Source organism: Alligator mississippiensis, chromosome 3 (assembly GCF_030867095.1).
Source record: "Alligator mississippiensis isolate rAllMis1 chromosome 3, rAllMis1, whole genome shotgun sequence".
In the NCBI taxonomy this organism is placed as follows: Eukaryota; Metazoa; Chordata; order Crocodylia; family Alligatoridae; genus Alligator; species Alligator mississippiensis.
Window position 1 is genome coordinate 268,072,635 of NC_081826.1, and position 22,304 is coordinate 268,094,938.

At 43.5% G+C, this 22,304-nt stretch overlaps 1 protein-coding gene and 1 long non-coding RNA gene across 2 annotated transcripts in view; one reads left to right on the forward strand and one right to left on the reverse strand.

Annotated features, from left to right (window-relative positions):
• Nucleotides 1–15,741, reverse strand: part of LOC132249623 (uncharacterized) — a 57,415-nt gene extending 41,674 nt beyond the window's left edge. The window contains exon 1 of the long non-coding RNA XR_009461133.1: nt 15,654–15,741. This is a non-coding gene — a long non-coding RNA (uncharacterized LOC132249623). The remainder of the gene's footprint in view (nt 1–15,653) is intronic.
• Nucleotides 15,742–15,892: 151 nt separating this feature from the next.
• The window catches only part of IL6ST (interleukin 6 cytokine family signal transducer), a 63,420-nt gene continuing 57,008 nt past the window's right edge, over nt 15,893–22,304 (forward strand). The window contains exon 1 of the mRNA XM_014594056.3: nt 15,893–16,033. The gene's annotated coding sequence lies outside the window, so the exon portion shown is untranslated. The remainder of the gene's footprint in view (nt 16,034–22,304) is intronic.

Sequence of the window (22,304 nt, forward strand, 5' to 3'; positions counted from 1 at the left end):
TTCAGATTTGGCCAATTTGGAGGACAGTAACTTGATTCAGAGATTTGAATCACTATCCTGATTTGATTCAGCTGAATCAGATCTGAAAGATTTGGCACCACTTTTGGAGATTCGGCCATAGACTGAACAGGCAGCTGACACAGCAGCCTCCAGCTGGTAAGTCTGTTGGGGTTGGGGGAGGGGGAGGTAGGGGCTGGGGCTGGGACAAGCTGCCCAACTGGGGCGGGGGGGGGGCATATTACTCAGGGAGGAGGACACCGGGGCACAGGATGCGGGTACGGAAGTGCTGGGAGTGGGGGCTCTGCCCTGCTGCCACTTGCCCAGCCAGAGTGGAGAGGGCAGGATGCAGGCATGGCTCATTCCAGGCGGAAGAGGGCAAGTAGCAGCAGGGCAGAGCCCCTGCTCCCAGTGCTGCCACGCCCCCTCTGCCCCCCAACCCAAGTCCCACGCCTCCTGCCCCAGCTGGGCAGCTTGTCCCAGCTACAGACCCAATCCCTCCTTTCCCCACACCCTTTCCCTCTCCCCTCTCCCAACCCCAACAGACTTACCAGCTGGAGTCAGCTGTGTCAGCTGCCTGTTCAGTCTATGGCCAAATTGCCAAATCTTTTCTGAATCTTTTCCGAATTGATTCAGACGGTTTGAATTGATTCAGAGCTTTTAACTGGTCTCCCGATTTGATTCAGATTCAGAGATTCGATCCCCAAATTGGGCCGAATCTCCTCCGAATTGAATCAACTACCGAAGCGTCGCACAGCCCTAGTAATTATGGCCCTCATCTGACAGAATTAGTTGGCTACAGGATACAGCTATACAGTGTTAAATTATTTCTACATTCATCCCAGAGATGGTTGGAATTTGATGGTGTGCAAAGTGATTTTTTTATATAGTCAGATCCAAACTCGTCCTCATGCAAACAAATTTCCTGTTATGTAAACTAGCACATCATAAGCTGGGAAAACACCAGATTAGTAAAAGAGATGCACTGGGCAAAGAAGAGAATCAGCATGGTCAGGGAACGAAAACTGTCAGAAGCCAAACACCAACTCTTCCTTGGACCTTACAAATGTTGCAAATTTTGCTGGGATGCCTAGGTAATGAATGAGGTAATTTACTGAAAGTTTCTTCCCATTCATCTCTGTTCATTCTGGACCCCTGATGTTTTCTGCCTCTGGTAGCAGCTCCAGTTTTCCCAATCAAAGTCTGCTCCATGGTATTCAGCTCAGCCTTGGGTAGTACTCCAGAGAAGAAAGGAGTCAGCCAAAAAAAATGCAAAACAGCAGGAAAAAGGAAGAAAAAGAAAAAGGAAGAAATACAGCCAAGAAATTAAAACTGAGATAGAGGTAAAAAAGAGAGGTGGCAGGAACCCTGATAGAATATAACAAGGGGTCAGAGAAGCAACCTTCTGCCAATTCCTCCCAAGAGATACTGAGGACCACATTGAGAAGAACAGGTACAAAACATTGAGAAGAACAGGTACAAAACCTCTGAAGTACAGTCTGTGGAGTCAGGGCTATATGTAGTTTGCAAAACATCCTGCGAGAAAAGCACTGTGAGTCAGATTTTCAAAGCTAGATAATAATCTTTCATTTATTATCTAATTTCTAAGAAGTAGAGGAAGGCACCTCTGTGCCTAGTGTGTGAATGTTGTTAACACAATGTTAATGTTGTTAACCTGGGCAATTCCATCCACATCTGAAAAGATGCATCAGAGACTTGTCATTCAACTATCTGAATGCTATACTACTATACTATTGCACATATAATTACAGTATTTGTGCACATAAATTAAGCATGTAATTGTGCATGTATCATTTAAACAATAAGATCTGTGTAAATGTGAAAACATTATGTGGGTCAAGTATAAAAATGTTGGTTCTATTAGCAGTTTAGAAATAGGATGGCACAGGGATTGGTGGCCCAATTTTCAAAAGTGAGCTGACCACAGTCTTCTATCACTGAAGTTAATGGAACGTAGAACATCTCTGAGGACTGGCTCACTCTAGGGAAAATGAACATATTCCATGACTGTATTTTAAAGAAGTCATTGAGTATATTATTGGTTTGAGCTGGATGCAAGCTGTAGGAGGAAAGCTTGAAGAAAATAGGTATGTTTATTTTGGAGATCAGGATATTAAAAGGTAATGTAATAGCAGTTTCAAATATTTGAAAGGCTGCCATGAACAAGATGGAGGAACATTGTTTTTCCCTCCACTGAAGGCAGGACAACAGGCAATGGCTTTAAACTATGCTAAAGCAGATTTAGATTAAGTATCAGAAAGAAACTTCTTACCTATAAAAACAAAAGGACAATGCTGTTTAGGGAAGTTATGGAATTTTCTTCGTTAGATATTTTCAAGAAACCGGACAGGTTTCTCTCTGGGATGATTTAGGTATAATGAATCTTGCATCTGTGTCTATGAAGAACATTGGACTAGATGAACCATTAGATCCTTTACAACCTTAGGTTCATAGATTCAAAGATTGTAAGGCTGGAAGGGACCTTGGAAGAGCATTGGGTCCAGCCCCCTGCAGCAAGCAGAAAAGATAATTGGGGTTCAGGTGTCCCCAGCAAGGTGACTGTCTAGTCTCCTCTTGAAGATTTCCAGGGTAGGTGATTATACCACCTCTGGAGGGAGCTTATTCCACTGTCTGGACAAAGGCTGTAAAGAAGTTTTTTTCTAATATGGAGCCTAAATTGGTCTTCCTTGAGATTCTATAATATTTCTCCTATATTTTGAAATTTGACATCAGCTTTATTAGCATGGAAACAAGAACCTAACTGGGAACCTTGACTTCTCTGAGAAATGTTCAGGAAATCAAACACGTTAGAGACATCTCAGGTGGATAAAAATCAACTATTTTTTTTTAAATCAAAAACATTGGATTTTTAAATTTAAATCAGATTTTTTATTTAATCAATTTTTTTGTTAAGATGCTTTTTTAAAATAAAACAAACCTATGTAAAGATAGTTTTAATTTAAGATATGTTAGAGTTTAAAGATATCATCATGGAATAGGGGTTATAACTTCTAATTATATACTATTTGAGACAATATATTTATGTAACCTTTTTAGAAATTTTTATAAATGGGTCACAACAGGCCATGGACTATATTAGGGGTCCAATCTTATGGGGTTCCCAGAGGCTCCTCTATAGATTAGTAAAGATTCAACCCAATGGGACTCAGTGCTCAGTCAAGAAGATCCCATTAAGCATCTCTGTGATGCTTAGTTTCAGCTCTCAAAGTGTGGATTTGTGCCTCCAGAGATAACATCCTTGTTAACAGCAGTATATGAAGATGAGAGATAACAGACTTCACTACCTACCCATCAGCCCTATTGTCTCTCTGCAAGTTTGTGTACACAGTCAAGACATTACCTTTCTCTAAAAATACAAAGTTTCAAGAAGTTAAATGACTAAAGGATTGTTGAGGGTGGAGTAGATCTGGGCAAGAAGGAGGAGTCTGAAGATAAATGCAAGGAGGAAGAGGCAGTAGAAACAAAAGAGAAACATTTTCAGCAGAATATTCCAGAAGCCCTAAAGGGATACGTTTCTGAGTATAGCCTCTCCATTGATTTGAGATCTAGTGAGCAAATGGTACAGTAGAAGGGAAAACCTATCCTGGCAGCAGGCTGGCCAGGCTGTAAAACAAACTGTTTGGGAATATTTTAATGAAGGTTATATCAAACAACAAGAATGCACTTTTTATAGAAAACAATGATTAAATCACTAATCAAAATTTAAATCATGATTTAAGTCACGATTTAAATTGATTTGATTTAAATCAAGTCCACCCTGGTTAGAGAGAATTTCTAAACTGCAAGCTGCTTATGATTCCAGCTTACTTATGATTCCAGGATTCATTATTCCTAATTCCAGTTTACTGTACTTAATGCATTAAGTAATTAGCAAGTGACAGCAAATCTTTATAAATGTCTTTATACTGAAATAAATTTGTTCATGTTGCTGAAGGCTGCACATTAAAGAACAAGCTTGTGGAAGATATTTGGCATTGTTAAATGAACTACCATTCTAAATTATCTTGAAAATCAAAGACAGTCATATAATAAAGTTATGATTCAGAAATATATTATATTTGATTGCTTTGGGGCAAGTTCTTACAGGCAGTTACTCACAGACACATGCTAGGAAAGCCACATGCCCTAAGGTAGAATTTTCTCTCTCTCCCTACAAAGAGGTACACCCCAGCTCCTGGCAACCAAAAATATGTCCTGGCATTGTCCTTGAGCTTCAGGGCACACATCCTGACCTGACCTGAAGTAGGTCCTGTACGCACACACATCCCCTTAAAATTTATTCCTCCACTTAATTAACATACATAGCAAAATAGTACACAAGGTGGTGTTTGAACTCTAAAAAAAGCAAAACCAAGCAAAAAAGAATGATTTTGTTTTTGATAAATATATTTTCTCAAGCAGAACCTATGAAGTGATTCTTCCACTTTACTCAGCATTAGCAAGGCCACAGCTGGAGTACTGAGTCCAGTTCTGGGTGCTACACTTCAACAAGGATGTGGAAAAGCTTGAGAGAGTCTAGAGAAGAGCCACCTGTATGATCAAAGACTTGCAAGGCAACCCATATGAGAAAAGGCTGAGGGACTTGGCCCTCTTCAGCCTAAAAAAGAGAAGGCTGAGAGGGGACTTGGTAACAGCTTACCGCAACATCGGGGGAATACATCAAGGGCTTGGCAAACAACTGGTCACCAGGGCACCAGAAGTAATGGCCACAAACTCCTAGAAGACCATTTCAGGCTTAACACTAGGAAAAAACTAATGATCTTGTGAGGTCCCTTCCAGCCCCTTACAATCTATGAACCTATACATTTTTATTTAAAAATAAACCTTAGAAGACATCTTGCTCTTGCTTATTTTAGTTCCTTTGCATAGAGAGAAGGGGGAATGACTGATGTGGTACCAATCACAGTACTCGGGGATAATTCTCCAAAGTGGCCTGTACCAGCTTACTGTGTCTGAGGGCATGGGAGTAGATCCAGGACCTTAACAGCTCTTTCTCCTGTCCCCCTGGATTCAGTGGAAACCATGCAGGGAATCAGGCTTCTCCTTTTGTCTTCTCCTTCATCATCATGCTTTCTTTACTGCTCCCACCCCTTACTATGCCAGCCCCTTTAATTCTGAACACCCCATAAACCAAACCAAACCAAAACAATCTCTACTAAGACAGACAGACAAACCCAGAACTAACATGTTGTGTAAGTCTGTGATCATGCTAGTCCCTTGGGTTGTATGTTGTATCACTAGCCTTTATTGGACTTTCATCATTTTAACCACAAACTCTAAAGCAGGGGCTGTGTCTTTCCACATGTCTGCACAGCGGCAAGTACCATGAGGTTTTAATCCTGACTGGGATTTTTGAGTGCTACAGTAACAACAATGATGCATATATGGTTGTCTTGGTGCACCAAAAACAAAATCATTCCAGATCCCATGTGTTGTCCTGGGGTGAAACTTAGCCAAAAAATCTCAAACCAACAGTGAAAATTTCTGAACTGAGACTGGCCATAAAAATGCTCATCCCATTTGACATTTGCATGCTTGTGAGTCATATTTACTGTACTGTCAAAAGCAAGTTTTTACTACTGCTAGCACCACAGAGACAACTCATCAATGGAAGAGTGGGTTGCATTTTTCTCTGTTTTATGCGAGACCAATGTACTGTTTGCTAAATCCTAATTGCATAGTGTTTATTACTATAGATGGTTCAAGAGGGGTAAAGAGCTTTGTTTGTTTGATTTTTAGATTTCTGGCAGTGATGACTGAAAATTGTCTTGACAAACAAACTGAATGAATAATAAAAATAATAAATATAGAACAGAATGTGATTCTTATCCAGTCACTTTTCTGGATTACATTTTTTTAAATTACACTTTTAAAGAGAGCTGCTACCTAGCACTGAGTCTGTTCCACCAAGTGAAAATGTAATATCTGTATTTAAAACTCAGATGTATAATAAGAAAATGAGGCATGTGAAGTTGGATGACAGTAGTAGACAAGGGAAAAGAAAGCAAACAAGGATGAGAGAAAGGAATAAAAGAAAAGGAATTAAGGAGAAATATTAAGGCATAAAGGCAACATCATTATGGGAGAAAAGAACACAGAATTATAGAAATTCGAGATGAACAAGACATTTATCATCAAAGATACTAAGGTGTATAAGCTAAAGATCATATCTATAGATGTCTGTACAATGCACAAAGCTTTGATCCTGACTGGACACACACAAATCATCATCCCCTTCCATTTCCCAGAAAGTGCAGAATACAGGTTTCCCTTGATTTATGCGGTAGATGTGTTCCCAGAGAACAGCGCATAAATCGAATTTGTATAAAGTGAACCCCGTTTACAATGAAAGAGATAGGGATGCGTTCCCACAGCAGTGAGGGAGGGAGGGAGTGAGGCTGGGGCTAGGGAAGAGGCAGAGAGAGGTGCATGGCGCAGTCCAGTGGCTGCAAGCATGCGGCATCTGCCACACACAGTGCTGCAGCAGGGGCAGCACCGAGCTCTTCACGGCACTTGGGTTGGGTGGTAGCCCCACTCATCACACTGCTCTGCTTCTCCCCACTCACTGCAGCCCCTGCTGCAGCAGTCCCAGGACCAGCTGCCTGCAGCCACTGGGCTGCATCGTGCCCCAAACTCCCTGGCGCAGTGCAGCCCAACAGCTGCAAGCATGTGGCATCTGCCACTCCCAGGGCTGCAACAGGGGTGGGCAGCAGCCTGCAGCGGGACGAGAGCAGGATGGGGCTGGCAGCCACTGCAGGCTGGGGCCAGTGGCAGCACTAGGCTCTTCCTGGTGCTTAGCAGCGGTGCTGGGAGGGCAGGTTGTGGGGGTGTACAGTGAATTTTGAGGTGGCAGCAGCCTCCCTCCCATTGTTGTAGCCCACCCTAAGTGCCAGGAAGAGCCTGGTGCCACCGCCAGCCCCAGCCAGCAGTGGCTACCAGCCCCAACCTGCTCTCGTTCTGCTGCAGGTGGCTGCCCGCCCCTGCTCCAGCTCTGGGAATGGCGGACACCGCCAGCTTTCAGCCGCTGGGCTACGCTGCACTGGGAGGTTCAGAGCACGGTGTCCCAGGGAAAGCGGGGCCCTGTGAGGATCGGGACATGGCGTAGCCTAGCAGCTGCAAGTCACTAACATTGGCCACTCCCAGAGCAGCTGCAGTAGGGGTTCTGGTGAGTGGGGCCCCAGCCCCACGGCCCTTTCTTTTCCCCTTACTCCTCCCCTCCGCTCATGGCCCTTTGCCCTGCCCTCACAAACTCACAGATCCACTTACCTCCTTGGAGGAGAGGGGAGCATGCCTATGCCAATCACACAACAGTGAATTTACCTTGCATATAATGAATTTTAGGTATAAAAAGGGTCATCGCATAAGAGCAAATTCGCATAAATCAAATCTGTATAAATCGAGGGAAACCTGTAGTCTCCTCTGTTCTGAGTATTTTCATAGATTCATAGATGCTAGGGTCAGAAGGGACCTCAATAGATCATTGAGTCCGACCCCCTGCATAGGCAGGAAAGAGTGCTGGGTTCAGATGACCCCAGCTAGATGCCTATCTAACCTCCTCTTGAATTCCCCCAGGGTAGGGGAGAGCACCACCTCCCTTGGGAGCCCGTTCCAGACCTTGGCCACTCTAACTGCGAAGAAGTTCTTCCTAATGTCTAGTCTAAATCTGCTCTCTGCTAGCTTGTGGCCATTATTTCTTGTAACCCCCCGGGGACGCCTTGGTGAATAAAACCTCACCAATTCCCTTCTGTGCCTCCGTGATGAACTTATAGGCAGCCACAAGGTCGCCTCTCAATCTTGTCTTGCGGATGCTGAAGGGGTCCAGGTGCCCCAGTCTCTCCTCATAGGGCTTGGCCTGCAAGCCCTTAACCATACGAGTGGCCCTTCTCTGGACCCTCTCCAGGTTATCCACATCCCTCTTGAAGTGCGGCGCCCAAAACTGCACGCAGTATTCCAACTGCGGTCTGACCAGAGCCCAATAGAGGGGAAGTATCACCTCCTTGGATCTGTTTGTCATGCATCTGCTGATGCACGATAAAGTGCCATTAGCTTTTCTGATGGCTTCGTCACACTGCCGACTCATGTTCATCTTGGAGTCAACTAGGACTCCAAGATCTCTTCCCGCTTCTGTTCCACCAAGCAGGTCATTCCCTAGGCAGTAGGTATGCTGGACATTTTTCCTCCCTAGATGCAACACTTTGCATTTCTCCTTGCTGAATTGCATTCTGTTGTTTTCCGCCCATATGTCCAACCTGTCCAGGTCTGCTTGTAGTTGTTCCCTGCCCTCCAATGTATCCACTTCTCCCCACAGTTTTGTGTCATCTGCAAACTTGGACAGAGTACACTTCACTCCCTCGTCCAAGTCACTGATGAAGATATTGAAGAGTATCGGTCCAAGGACCGAGCCCTGCGGGACCCCACTGCCCACACCCATGCTGGTTTCCCCTCAGCATAATTTGTCCTGCCAGGCTCTCGCAAATGTGAGCCTTGATATTTTTTTCGAAGACTCTGCCTTTTGTTCACTCTGAACCTAAATTATACAGGACCTAGACCTAGATGGGAGTTGGAGGGGTGTCATTCCACAATGCAATAGCTCTCTCAAATAGAAAACTTCTCCTATAGGCAGTCTAACCTCTCCTTTGCTCAGTGCAGTATTTGGAGTGCTGTTACTTTTCCTACTCTGTGTACCCATCCTGTGTACCAGGAATGTAACTTCTTGCATGCTACCCAGACTTTCCTCTCCTTCCTCCTTCAGGGACTCATCTACATTTGTTATACCCATCTTTATAATTTTTGACAAGCTATACATTTTTACATAGCTTGACCTCTCCTAATCAAATAGTGTAGTTTTTCTCTGAATTTACTCCCCTTTTCCAAGCTCTTACTGACAGTAAGAGATCCACAAATCAACTCATTATTTTAAATACAATCTCAATGTTCCAGAAAGGCATGAATTGATATAACCAAGTCGGAAGAAAAGGGTTCCCATATCACATGTTTGCGTTTCTCCATGTATTCAAGTATAGGGAAGTATGATCCAGCTGCAAAGTGCCTGGAGGTTAGCTTTTAATGTGTTAATTTAAATATTTAAATATATATAAGTAGAAGCACTGTATGTTTTCTCTTCTAGGAAGTAAAATCATATTTCATCTATGGATTCTTATATAGCAATGGTGAACATTTTATTTTTCTTCAGATTTTCTTTCAGGATTGTAACAAGTTAACCCCGATGATTTGTTCAAACTTGTGAATATAAGCTTCATGTAAAGAGTTTTTTAAAGAAGTTTTAATTAGCTGTAGTGAGAAGTCCAAGTTGTGTTATCAGGCTGCTGACATTTCCCACCAGAACAATAGCTTCTGTTTCATGCAGGTTTGCAAAGCATAGCATGTCACGGTAGAACAGTCCTTGAGATAGTAGGTGTTATCAATAGGTGTGAACTCATCGGAAGTGAGTATACGCAGATTAAAGTCAGTCAAGTCTAACTTCTCTGTTCTGTGTAAGTTCTTATAGCACACTCATGACCATGTCTGAGCACGTTTTAGTACTGTACTAAGCAATGGAACCAACGTCTGTCGCATGTTATTTTTCTCACATATTTTCCCAGATGGAGGAGTACACGCACTGACTAATTTTGTTTTGGAAGTTTTTTTGCAGTGTTGCTATATATATATTCATGTTGGAAAAAACAAGATCAAACAGATGTTCCTGGTACTGGCAGCAAAAGGACAAGAATTTGTATGAACCTTAGTTCCTAGGATTCATTCTAAGGTCACACATTAGCCTCTCCAGAAACACCTCTAATTTGTATTTACCCAGTGTGGAGAGTTCTGCTGTGCCACAGGAGCAAACCTACTGACTGAGGCTTTTGTCCCAGAACTGTTGGTTAATGTTTTATGGAGTACCTTGAAGATAGGGACCAAAACCTTGATTTGAAATTCTATGGGAAGCCTGCGTAGAAAGCAGAGAACAAATCTGATATGCTCACAAAAGCCTGTGTTGCTGAAGAGATGTATTGGTATGGGAGTGTTCTGTACTAACTGAAAATTCCTTGTGTTACTCCTCAGAAACTGACTCCTCTCTCAATGCATGGGGGAGACAGGGTTTGTACCCTCTGGACAGAAAGTTGTAAGCTCTGATTTAAGGGATCTGTAGGATGCAAAGACCTCCTCATTTAGGCCTAATGCATGCTTGTCTGTGGCAACACACAGGACAGCCCTTGGGGCAAAGTGGAAAGGACAATCCCACCCATTCTTAGAAACATTTTTCTAATGATCTAAATGTTGCCGTTCTTCAGCTCATCCTGTTACTTATAGTTATACCTTCCTGTCTACAATCTCTCACTTTTATATTTAGTGCAGTCAAGCACGCTTGGGTAGCTCATGCGCTGTTTTACAGTGCAATGGAGTAGATTAAGGGACAGATTACAACAGCATTGTTGATAGAAGTGGTAAGGAGGATACCAATTTCTGTCCCCAGTCTTTGAAATCCAAGGATTTGAACACTGTTGATTTACTAATATATGTTATTACTTCTTAGAAGCATATTGATATTTGTTAAGGAGAATATAAAACTGTGTCAAAAATAACTGCTTAGGGCAGGAGTTTAGGAAAATATCTGTGTTCAGGAAGAGCATTTTATAAGCTGCTTAATTTTAAGCACATGTTTAAGTCCCACTGAAGTGCTTAAATGCTTTCCTTTATCACGGCTCCAGGTACTCTGACTCTTATGAAAGAGAAATCTCGATGTTTTTCACCTTGCTTGACCTGCTTGCTTCAGTAAATACGTTTTAAACTCTACAAGGACAGGCAAAAGCTTCATGTGTTATATTTAAGTACAGTCTGTATATTTGAAAAGGCCTCAGTCCAGAAAATTTAATATATTTTATATTCCAGTTCATGAGACCACAGGCCAAAGTGTAAGCAAATGCAGCTACATTGAATTGTGTTGCTTCTGCCAGCAGAACATTTGTACCAGAATCTATAAACCTAGTTGTAAGTTTTGTTTTCACTAATAAGATTCAAAATGAAGAATTTATTGGTAAGGAAGGTGCTGGTATAGAACCAGAAATTACATAAACCTCAGCAACTATCCGATCATATTAAAAACATGTTTTGCTGAGTAAAAACAAAAACCAATCACACTGCATGATACATTATCATTGACCAAAAGATAGTCAATCTCACCCATAAAAGATCAAATCTATACCACATTTTTAGCTGATGCTAATCACCAACCACATTTTATTTTTTACTTTCATCTGCAACATGATGGATTTCAAATTGTGTATTGCCTCCAAATATTCCAAACTATAAAAGTTAGCACCCTGGTCACAAATATGGAGCTGGACTATACCCATTGCCTGATCAGTGCCTAAAGACAGTTTTAGTATACTTGGCCCTCTTGCTTCATACAAGTGGGGCTCACCCACCTCCATGACACCATTCCTCTTTTGTACGCAGACCTTGCAAGTACTTCTGTGAACAATGAAAATGTATATAATGCTAGGGAGGAGATTACATAAATGAGGAGAGATGTAACTCATCCCTTCTGAAGACCTCTAGAAAATCTTTGGAAAACTAGTGTAGCTAGTAGGCTCCTAGTGAAGGAGCTGTCATAGCCTCTAAGATAAGTATAGTGCTAAAACAATTCCATTGCTACTACATTAATTTTTTTCCGGGATTACATGAGTTTTCATTAATTTCAATCACAGAAAAACTGCCATTTTTGTCTATGTAACTAATACAAGTACATATAAACCACAGATACTTTAAATTGCCTGTGAAATACAAGAATATATTTTTTTTTATCAGAAGAGCCAAGAAACATTCCTGCAGCATGTGTGTGGCTGCAGGTTGATGTGACACTGGATGTGGAAGGGGAATTCTTTATCCTACCAATTCTGGAGGGGAGAAAGGGGAAGACAAATTACTTAAAATTGTCATGTTTCTGAGTGACAAAGCCACTAGAGGAGCTTCCCTGTTGACTCAGAGAAAAAACAGCATCGAATATGTACTACTTAGGATATCTTTTAGCTTCTCTACAATTCTTTGTTAGAGGGAAAGAGAAGATATGCTAAAGTGGGAAGGAAGAGCTACAAATTATTTTTGCTCAGTCTCCGTTGGAAATCTGGTTCCATTTAACTTTTTTAGTTGCCGAGTATGCATTTCATGAAGGACCAGGCAGAGTGCTGAGCAGAAGGTATCTGTGCAAACACGCTGGAATAATCCTGCATCAATACAGTGATACTGAGCTCACTTAAAACAGAATCTGGAGACAACTAAAAGGTGATAATTTCTGACCCAAAAAAACCCTTTTTCATATACTCCATAATTACATGATAGAACTCACTCCCCAGAAATCACTGAAGGCTGAGGCCAAGAACTCATTACAATTAAAGGAGAACTTGGACATATGTTGGGATAATAATAAAAAAATTAGATATTCTTGATAATACCAATAATTTTTGGAAGAGATTTCAAATTTCATGCTTCAGGATTTCTAGACTATCTTTGAAAATGAGAACCTGACATGAAACCTAATCAGGAAGTTCTTATACCTTCCACTTATTCAATTGGTGTTGGCCACTCCTAGAGAACGGATACTAGACTAAAATAACTTGGATCTAATCCAGTGAGGCAATTCCTTGTGAAAATGTACTGGTGTCATTGAAATCTTGCAGGCCACCTGTTACACTGAGGACAGTAAAATCCCTTACTTGAGTGTCAGAGCTCAGGGTAAGGTTGTGGACCTGGCAAAAAAGGATTTCTTTTACTTGGATGTTGAGCAACTTTAACTTGGAAATCAGTGAGAACTAGAACTACAGAACCCTATGGTGAACTTTTTATAAAGTCACTTTTCAGCATTTACTTTTAAACTCTGATCAGAAGGTGGAATTTTAGTTTTCAGGCTCACTTTCTGAAAAATCTCATGGTTGAAGTTTCTGTCAGATCAGCTTACTTTCCCTGCAGAGAAAATTGAGGGCAAAGGCTCAGGAGTAAAAGAAATACTATGAAGTCAGTTCAAGAGTTCCCTGCAAGTTGTTCCCTCAGAGGAGACAGGTTAAGAGACCCTAAAAAAAGGGAATCACACTGTTCTTTGGATCCCCTTGTGGCAGCTGACTAGCAGATAGGAGAGTACCCAAGAATGTTAAATATGGAGCTGTAATGTATTGCCTACTGTTAGGATTTCTTCAATTCTACCAACCCAGCCCAAGAAACTCCTCCAGCCCTTCTTGAGTCCTTTTTTCCTGCACCCTATATCTTGTAGAATATCTTTTATGTGAAAGCTAAGCAGTTTTTCTGCAAGTGTCCCCTCAAGACAGGGTTCCCAAAGATGGATGGTCATTGAACTGAGGCACTCAAAATAGGTGAACCTTAGACAAAGGGAAAGCTGAGTGCAATACAGACCTAATGAACTTAAAGCAAGACAGCACACATGATCTGAACTAGGCCTAGTGACATATCCCTCTGCAAAGAAGTTTTTGGCATTAATGTTTATGCATTAGTATTTAAAGCTATCATAATGGCACAGAAGCTAAGGCCCCAGCAGTGCAGAGAGGCACACAGCCACTAAAGCCCTGACCTGCAGCTTATTTCCAGCTCGATCATTAGTCTGCTGGTGACCTCATTTAAGTCCTTTTGCCTTGCTGTGTCTCAAGTTCCCCCTCGTTAAAAAGAGGGCCAACGATGCCTCTTTTGTGAACTGCTTTGACATCTCTGGATGAAACATGCCATTGAGAACCAGGAATTCAGCCACTGCGAGAGGCAGACAGCTCCAGAGACCCTTCCCCCTGCTTCCTGCAGGGAACAGGATTCCAAAATTTTGCAACCTGTTTTCAGTGCCCAGTTTGATGGGGGATTGGATAATCCAATATGCACATATGAATACTCTGATGTGTGCAAGCACACTGTACCAAGGAACCCATGGCTCCTGTTACTGACAGAAAATGGAGGCAAACTGCACCCAGGAAACCAAGAGTGGGGCTACCTGTAAAGGATAAGCAGCCAGAGCCCCTTAAATGAGAAGTGCCTCCTGCTGTAGCACAGCAATAGTATGATAGAAGAGTAACTTGGGGAGCTTCGTAGGAGAAGTACTGCAGTGCTAGCTCTGCTGTTATAGGCCATCCTGAAAGCTGGTAAACCAAGCATATTAGAGAGCACCTGCCAACTGCCCAATGAGTCACATAACCAGAAGAGTTGCTGGCCTCTGGGGCATATAAGCCCAGGCCAGGGCCAGAGCAAACAGTCTGGCCCTGGAGGATGAAGGGAAAGAAACTGTGCAGGGAAATGCCTGCTGCTGCTGGAATAAAATCTTGCTATGCCTATTTGAGCTACAAGTAAGGAGCTGAGGGCTGGCAGAAGATTAGAAACAGCGTGGTTGGTGATTGCATTAGAGAGCTGGCATGCCTGGGAAACCAAGTTACAGCCAGTGCATTTATGTTTTTGGTTTAAGTTAGACTGGTGGTTTGGTGAGGACAAAAAAGGAGTGAGGAGGTCCCAGTAGTGCCCAAGGAGATATGGCTGTCTGAAGTCCTGCCAGAGGGCAGGGGCTTGACTGTGGCAACAGAGAAAAAAGCCTGGGAGAGGCAAAACAGGGCAGAGCTAGGGCCAAAGGGCCTACATCCAAGAGAGGGGTAGAGCTAGGGCCAGGGGGCCAATAGCCTAAGGAGGGGCAGAGATAAGAGCCCAACAGGACAAGACAAGGCGTGGAACCCAAGGAACCAGACCCAGTACAGTAGGTCTAAGGCAGGGGTGGAAAAAATGGCAGATCCAGCTGGTGGCTAGACTCCATTTCCCAGCAGCCCCTGCATGCATCACTCCAGCTAGTTTCCTTGGAGACCCCAGGAGCAGTGGGGCCAAGACAGGGCAAGGCCAGGGTCTCCATGGAGACCTGCCCAAGCCACTGGCAGGGCACACAGCTGGGCAGGGAGCTGCTCTGGGGCAAAGGCTGGGATTTTGCCATGGTGACAGCACATGGCAGAGCCACAATCCAATGCCTGCATGCCCCTTACCAATCTAGGCCAAAAGACCCAGCCAGAGCAAAGGGGGCAGAAGCTGGGAAGGGAGAAGAAGCCTAAGGTGGCCTGGTGGTGTGCAGTAAGGTGCCTACTTAAGTGATGACTGGAAACACTTGTGAGGCATGGGCAGGGCCATGATTAGCCCATAAGGCAACAGATGCCTTGGCACAAGTAGATCAAGAGGGTCCATCTGGCAGGAAAGAGTGATTGGGAGCCGTGGGGTTGGAGAGAGATCTGTGGGTAAGGAGGACAAGTTACGGTGTGCTTAAGACCCTTGGGCAGCCTCCCTTTCTGATTTCCATTAATGAAATGAAGACGTGGCAGGCAGGAGCAAAGGGACTGGAGCTTAGGACAGTGCAGGGGCTGAGTTGCCACGGGGAGGTGAGGGTGCGAGGGCTGCCTCCAGAGCACAGGTCCTGTTCCAGCACACACTGCAGTACTCACACACCCCCTCCCCAGTGCACACGCACCGCCCCTCTGTTCCCTGCACACCTGGCCAGTGCACCCCTCTTCGTGAGGCACACCCCCACCCCCGTGCATGCCTCCACCACAGCTGCACGCCCTTGTACTACACACGACCCCGTGGCACACCCTCCCTACCGTGTTCCACGGATCCTCGCAGCGCCCTCCCCGTGCCCGCCGCTTGCTCCCCAGGGCCTCGCTCCCCTCCAGCAGCAAGCGCGGGCGATTCCACCGGACCCCCACCCCCCCCCGGCACAATGGAACGCTCCAGTCGCCCCCCCACCAGCCCCTCGCGCCCGGAATCCTGGCACCGGGAGGCGTCTTACGGGAAGCCCCGCCCTTCCCGTGACGTCACCCGCCGCGGCCGCCAATGGGGCCGGGCGCGGGGCGGGGCGCCGCCGCGGCGCTGCGTGTGCGGGAAGACGCTGCCTGGGCTGGCGCCGCTATTTACGCATCGGTGCCGGGGCCGGCGGACGGGCGCCGCCGTCCCCCTACTCCTGGCCGGGCTACTGCACCAGGTAAGGGCGGCGGCCGCGGCGGCTCCCCAGGCTGGGCAGGGCGCGCGACCTTCGGGGCTCCCAGAGCGCCGTGCGCGGCCTTCGCTGCTTAGGCGGTCCCGCCCCGCCCGGCGGCTCTGCTGCCGGCTGTGCCCTCCCCCCGGGCCCGAAGCTGAGCCGAGGAAGGCCGCTCGTGGCGCAGGACGTGCTCAGCAGCCGCTGGTGGGGGCCGCGGCCTGGCCCCGCCTCCGCCTCCGCCCCCACCCGCGCGGCGGCACCGGCCTTGGTGCCGAGCCGACGCCTGGCCCGCACGTGGCATAGGCAGGGCGCAAGGGTGGGGCCCACGACGCTGTGCACAGCGCATGCGCGCCCGCCGCCTCTTCTGTCCTGTCCGTGTCTCCCCCCCCCCCAGTCTAATGGCTCTAACAGCTGGTGCCCCCGTGCTCCTGGCCCGAAGGAGAAGGAGCCTGTTTCCCTCCCCCCACTGCTTACAAGCAGAGCTCATTTTATTTCCAGTAGTATTGGAAAGTCTTGAGCTGACGCTGAGATCCCAGGGCCAATTTCCAGGGCCAGCACTGGAAAACATTGGAAAATGTTATTTGTCAATCCAGCAGGTTGATGCCCTCAGTGACTCTCCCAAGGTTGTGACCCCTTTTCTGGACCAGTGTCCACGATGACCGATATGGTCATTATTTCAGGGCTGAGACAGTAAAAGAGGTGCTGGAGGCAGATGCTGGATGCGTGGGGCAAGGTGGTGGTTAAAGCCCTCAAGTAAGCAACATGTAAAGACTGAATTTCACCTTGGTAGAAAGGAGAACTGGGTGTGACTTGCCGAGCAATAGGGTCATGCTGCCTTGATTCTGGTCATGTGGGAATGGATTTTGAGTCCCAGTATAAGTTTAAGACTGTGTAAAAACTTTTTGATGGTTTTCAAGACTTATTTTGAATACATTTTAACTCCTTAGTTGTGTTGCGTAAGGTGCATCCAAAATCAGAAGGAGCTTCAACTCCAGGGAAGGGCTTAGGTGACCAGAAACTTAGTTTTTAAAAAAGGGGGAAGCCCTTGATTTTAAAAATAGTCCATGTACTTGAGGCATAACTATATTAAAGCAATAATAGCTTTAAGATCATGAGCTAGCATTATTAACTTGTTGCTACAGCATTTAACCTACAGGTAGACTTTGGTTGCAGTGGTACGGCAGATGGACTTGGGTTGTCATGTTTGTGGTCTCTGTTCACTGCACTGTAGGGGTGTTCAAGCGTCCAGATTGCCCATGAACCTGAGAACTTGGCCTTTGGTTCCTTGGTACCCTTTAGGAAGCCACTGCATGTCATCCTGGTCTCTAACAGCAGTGGTAGTCTTAAGAGACTACCTGCCCTGGGCTTCCCTTCTAGAGAATTTATTGTAAGGTCATATCTACAATAGTGGATCAACTGTCATACGATACCACTGGCTTACAACTTCATAACTTTGAAGTAGTATGATAATAGGGTTGCTGTGTTCCTTTCTTGTGTGGGCTTTTATGGGGTAAGGAGTGGTTTGTAAGGATTTTCCCTTCCATTGCTCAAACTGAGTCATAAGCTCTGTTTGTGTGGAGGGCTGAAGTTACCCATTCAAAAACTGCCTGCTGTTTTAGTCCATTTAAAAAAAAAAAAAGTTTTAAATGGGCCTAATTCTGAAGTGATCATGGTTTTCTCCTAGTTATGGTTGCTTATGGGACTTTAAAGAGAATGAATGGCAAGCTTGTGATAAAATGCATTCGAAGATGTGGGGTCTTCAGAAACTTTTCCAATGCCCTAACTAGAGCACAATCTGATTTAGCATATTTGTTTGACTTATTTAGTAAACAAAACTAAAAAAGTACCCCCATGTTAATTTTATGTCCCAATAGCCACAAGTACCTGAACTGAAATATTTGATTTGGAGAAAAATTAAATACAGCATACTTAACGTGGTTTAAATGTTGTATTCAAAGCTTTATGTGGAAAGAAATTATTTTTATTGGAATACTTGTAAAAATATAAAGACAATACACAGTAGCATGTACTTCCCTTACATTGTTTGTTTAATTTTAAGAAGAAAAAAAATGAAGGCACTGAAAACTTGACACAGTAATTTTAGCACACCCAAAGAACTGACTGTGCATGATATGCCATGCTTTGGTTTTGATTTGACCTGCACAGCCGATTTAGGTGAATTCCAAACTTGTTTTTTAGTTTGGATTATTATGTGAGCATATTTACTCTCCTGTTTACAAATCAATAAAATATATATGTACTCCCTCACACCCTTCCTACAGATAATCACCTGAAAAACATTACAACTTTGAAACTGCCAAGCTTGTCTAATATTATATGGGCATCCATCCATTGTTACTAATGAATTTTATGAAACAATTAATTTTTAGAAATGGAAAATTTCCCACAGAAAAGTAAAGCACTGGAAAATTTTCCACCCTGCATCTGAACATTTTTACATATGAAACTTGTATTTGAGCTGATCTCTGCTAATGCCTGTGTAATATTCTTTTGACTTATCCTTTAAATAAATTGGTAAATGTCTTCTTTCTGTGACAGCTTAGAAAAAGCACATTTTACTACTTCCATCAGTCTTGACTTGCACTTTGGCAGCCTTAATAAATTTAAAATTATAACATGTTAAAATAAAACCTTCATAACCCATTACTAAATGAGTTTTTCAGCTACTACAGCGCATATTTGACCTCTAGTACAACTTAATGTTATATCATTTTAGCATATAAATAAATATTTTTAATAAACTTAATTCATCTGATCGTAGTGTTCACTTGACTATCAGAACGGACAAGTAATTGAAAATTATTTTCGGTGTTATTTAGGAACATGTCCCAAAGAATTGGAATGACAATATTTTGAAACACTTATCTGTTATGCTGCCACTTAAACAACAACAACAACAAAACCAGCTTGATTTGTTGCTGCTTAGTCTGGCAGAGTTCTGCGGGGTTAGGCTGATCTCAAGAGCCTGTCTTTTCATCTGATTCCCTGGACTTTTCCTCTTCCTCTTTAACTCCCCATTTCGTGGCTAACTGAAGTGGGCTAGGAAAAATCCTTTTCTATAATAGTACAGGACAACTCAATACTTAGTCTGGACAAGTGAAGTACAGTTGCTTCCTGCCACAGCTTACTGACATGTAATTAAAAATCATGTATTCATTAGGCTAAACAAACTGGTCAGTCTGACACTCAAAATGAAAATGGGCTTTCAGCCAGGGGCTTCTTGTGAACTGCATCAAATTGAAAAAGAAATGGATGAGTTGCTACTTGCTAAAGCTGTCCTTCTAGTTTTCTGGTATTACATTTGGAGTGCCCAGAGCTATTAACTTTCTAGGCTTTTGTCTGCTGGTGAGCAGTTGCTGTTCAGTAATATGTGGGGATCCATAGACTACAAATGAAAACTGAGCATCTCTGGGCACCCACAATTTAAGTGGAAATTGCATAAAAAAAAATTTGTCTCCAATTGAACTGAGAAGCAATCATGATGGTACACAAACCTTTCTTTTCTGGAAACTCTACAGAAGTACATTTTTTAAAGGAAAAACAAAAAATCAGTAGTATTGTCCCAGCTGTCCTCACCTGGCATAAAGCATCAGAGCCTCTTCTGTTAGCTACATTTACTTGATTGGTGGGCTTTATATTTTTCTTACTGCTTGTTGCATCTTTTGCCATCATTAACGGAACTGAACAACAAAAAATAGGTCCAGCCATGTAAGTTGAGCATAAATATGCCTACCGTGCCATGCACCCTTCTGGAGGATTGAATTCCAGCTGTTAAACAGGGAATCACATTTGTCAGGCTTTTAAAGTTAGATTGACCAGGATCAAATTTTAAAAATAAACTAACCTGGACTACTAGAGCTCTTGCAGTTCACAGGTTGTTAATTTTAACCCATCATGCAAAACAGAAGATTGTGCAACTAGTTTTCTTCTGTGGGTGATGGTGGGAGGCAGGGAATCCTTGGAAACTATGTGGACATAGGTAAGCCTTGCATGAAGCTGCAGTTTGATGGCATCACAAGAAACTTGTTTCCCTGCTGCATGAGTGACTAATTAGTAATTTCTCAGTGTGGAAGTCTCAGTGCCTGCTTATCTGTTGTCTGTCTTCAGTCGTTTATATCAGTTAAACTGTACTAATAAATGGGATATCCCGCTCTGTTATGTTAGTGGCAGCAGCTTACACTCCTTTTTGCAGAGGTCTAACAGTATAAGGTAGTAGATAAGTTTGACCCTAGTGTTTGTTATGTAAGAGAGTTGTTCAGGATGCCAGAATGTGGTCAGCTTTCCCAGCTGAATGACACTTGGGAAAGGAGAAACTGTGGACATGACTTCATTCTTTGAAAATGAATTCAGTCTTCCACTTTTCTCTGTGTGTTTTTGGTTGGTTGGTTGGTTGGTTGGTTTTTTTTAGGGTAACTTCATACTGCAGCAGTGATTTTTCCTTTGCCAAAGAGAAAGAATGTTGATATTAAAAGCTTGTGATACTTTTTATTGAGAGGTTTTAACTATGCAGGTTTATTTCTTAACTTCTCATGTTGTGGAATTATCTAGTTTCATAATTACTATTTCAGTTTGAATTGGGCAATATTACCTGTAAAGCATTTTTTCCTCTCTTTTTTTTTTTTTAATAAAATAAGTTGAAGTCTTGGTAAGCAAAGATCAAGTTCTGACACTCAGTTCTTTAAATAGCTTCAGTGCTTCTAGCTTTGTGTCAACCACAAAATATTATGCAGTTTCAAAATGGAAGTCCTCAACGGTCTGGTAGTTAGGCATAACCACAGTATTGAATAGTAATTCTATTAATTAATGTACACAATCCTTTAGTGATAGCTTTAGGGTCCTTCACTAAAGCAGGATAAGCTTTAGCAATTATAGACCTCAGATATCTATGACTGTATTTGCTTTATTCTTGGCTTCTAGTGCATACCTGGATGCATGGGCTATAAAATTTTCACCTGCTGAAACTGAAAACCAAAAACTGCTGAAAAACTAAAGCAGTGGTTGACAGCTTCTTGAAGCAGTGGGCTAGGATGACCCAGCTTGAGTTGGAAGTAGACTGCTGCTGTCTTCCTCACTGCTTCTCCCTGGTGCCCAGCTGTAGTGCTTCCCAAGTACCCCACCTGCAAGGTGAATTCCATGCCTCTGCAAGTTGTAATTTCCAGCCCCAGAACCAAACTAGCCTTCTGGAGAGATCCTAGCCTTTCCATATGTGAACACTTTTGAAGTCACATTTAATCTCTTGTATGCAATGTTTCTTGATGACCATCAGGACAAAGAAAATCACTTTGTCACTAGGCTGTCATAATGGTAATTGTTGTGCTCCAGCAGATTTCTGTGTCGTGTGTATCAATGTCCCCATGCTGAAAACTGGTGGCAGGGACACTATAACTAAAGCTTAAGCTTTAAAGTACCCCCACTGCTATTTTGCAGTGCTGGGATGCTAATACACATGATGCTTCAGGAACTTTTAATTAGAGTGGCTCTCAGAGCTGCTTTAATTAAAGTGCCCTCCCTCGGAGCATGTGTGTAAACACCCAATGAGTTCTGAAAAACAAACACTTTGCAATTACAGTTTCAATGAAAGCTGGCCAAATTGCGTGTGAATTACAGAGCGCACACAAATTACCCTGACTTGGAACTATTGTCTGACAAAGCTTGTTATTACTGTTTCAGAGACTGAAAATGTTGCGGGCCCGCTATTTCTGAAGAAAACTGGTTGTAGTAGAGAAATGTGGTGAAAGCCTAGGCCTCTTCTCTGTATCTATGCTGAAATCAGTGGCATAACTTCTTGTGACCTTAAGTGGGAGCAGCACTGAGCCTTAACTTTTATTTTCTTTTGGGGTGGGATGTTCTTGGGAGAACAAAAGACTATCCAATCAGAATGACAGAATCCTGTTAATTCCACTTCACATTCCTTCCTGTGGGGAGTTGGGCTCTGACTGGCTGACTATGTACATCTTACGCCTTGGAAACAGGTCACTTTGTAGTGCTATATACGCCCATCTAGTGTTACAGAAGTGCACGTCTGTATGTTCAGGCTGTTCATAGTGCTACAAAATTGATGGATCTGCCACACAGTTCTTGTTTCAACCAACTACTTTGTATTGCTACCTCCTGCAGCGCTCATGTAACTACTTTACAGTTACATGGAGCACTGCAAGGGTTTTCTGAGACAAGGGATCCCCCAGAATCCCCATCCTCTTCTTTCCCTCCACCCCCTCTTCGGGGTTCCCTGATAGCCCACCCAGCCACAATA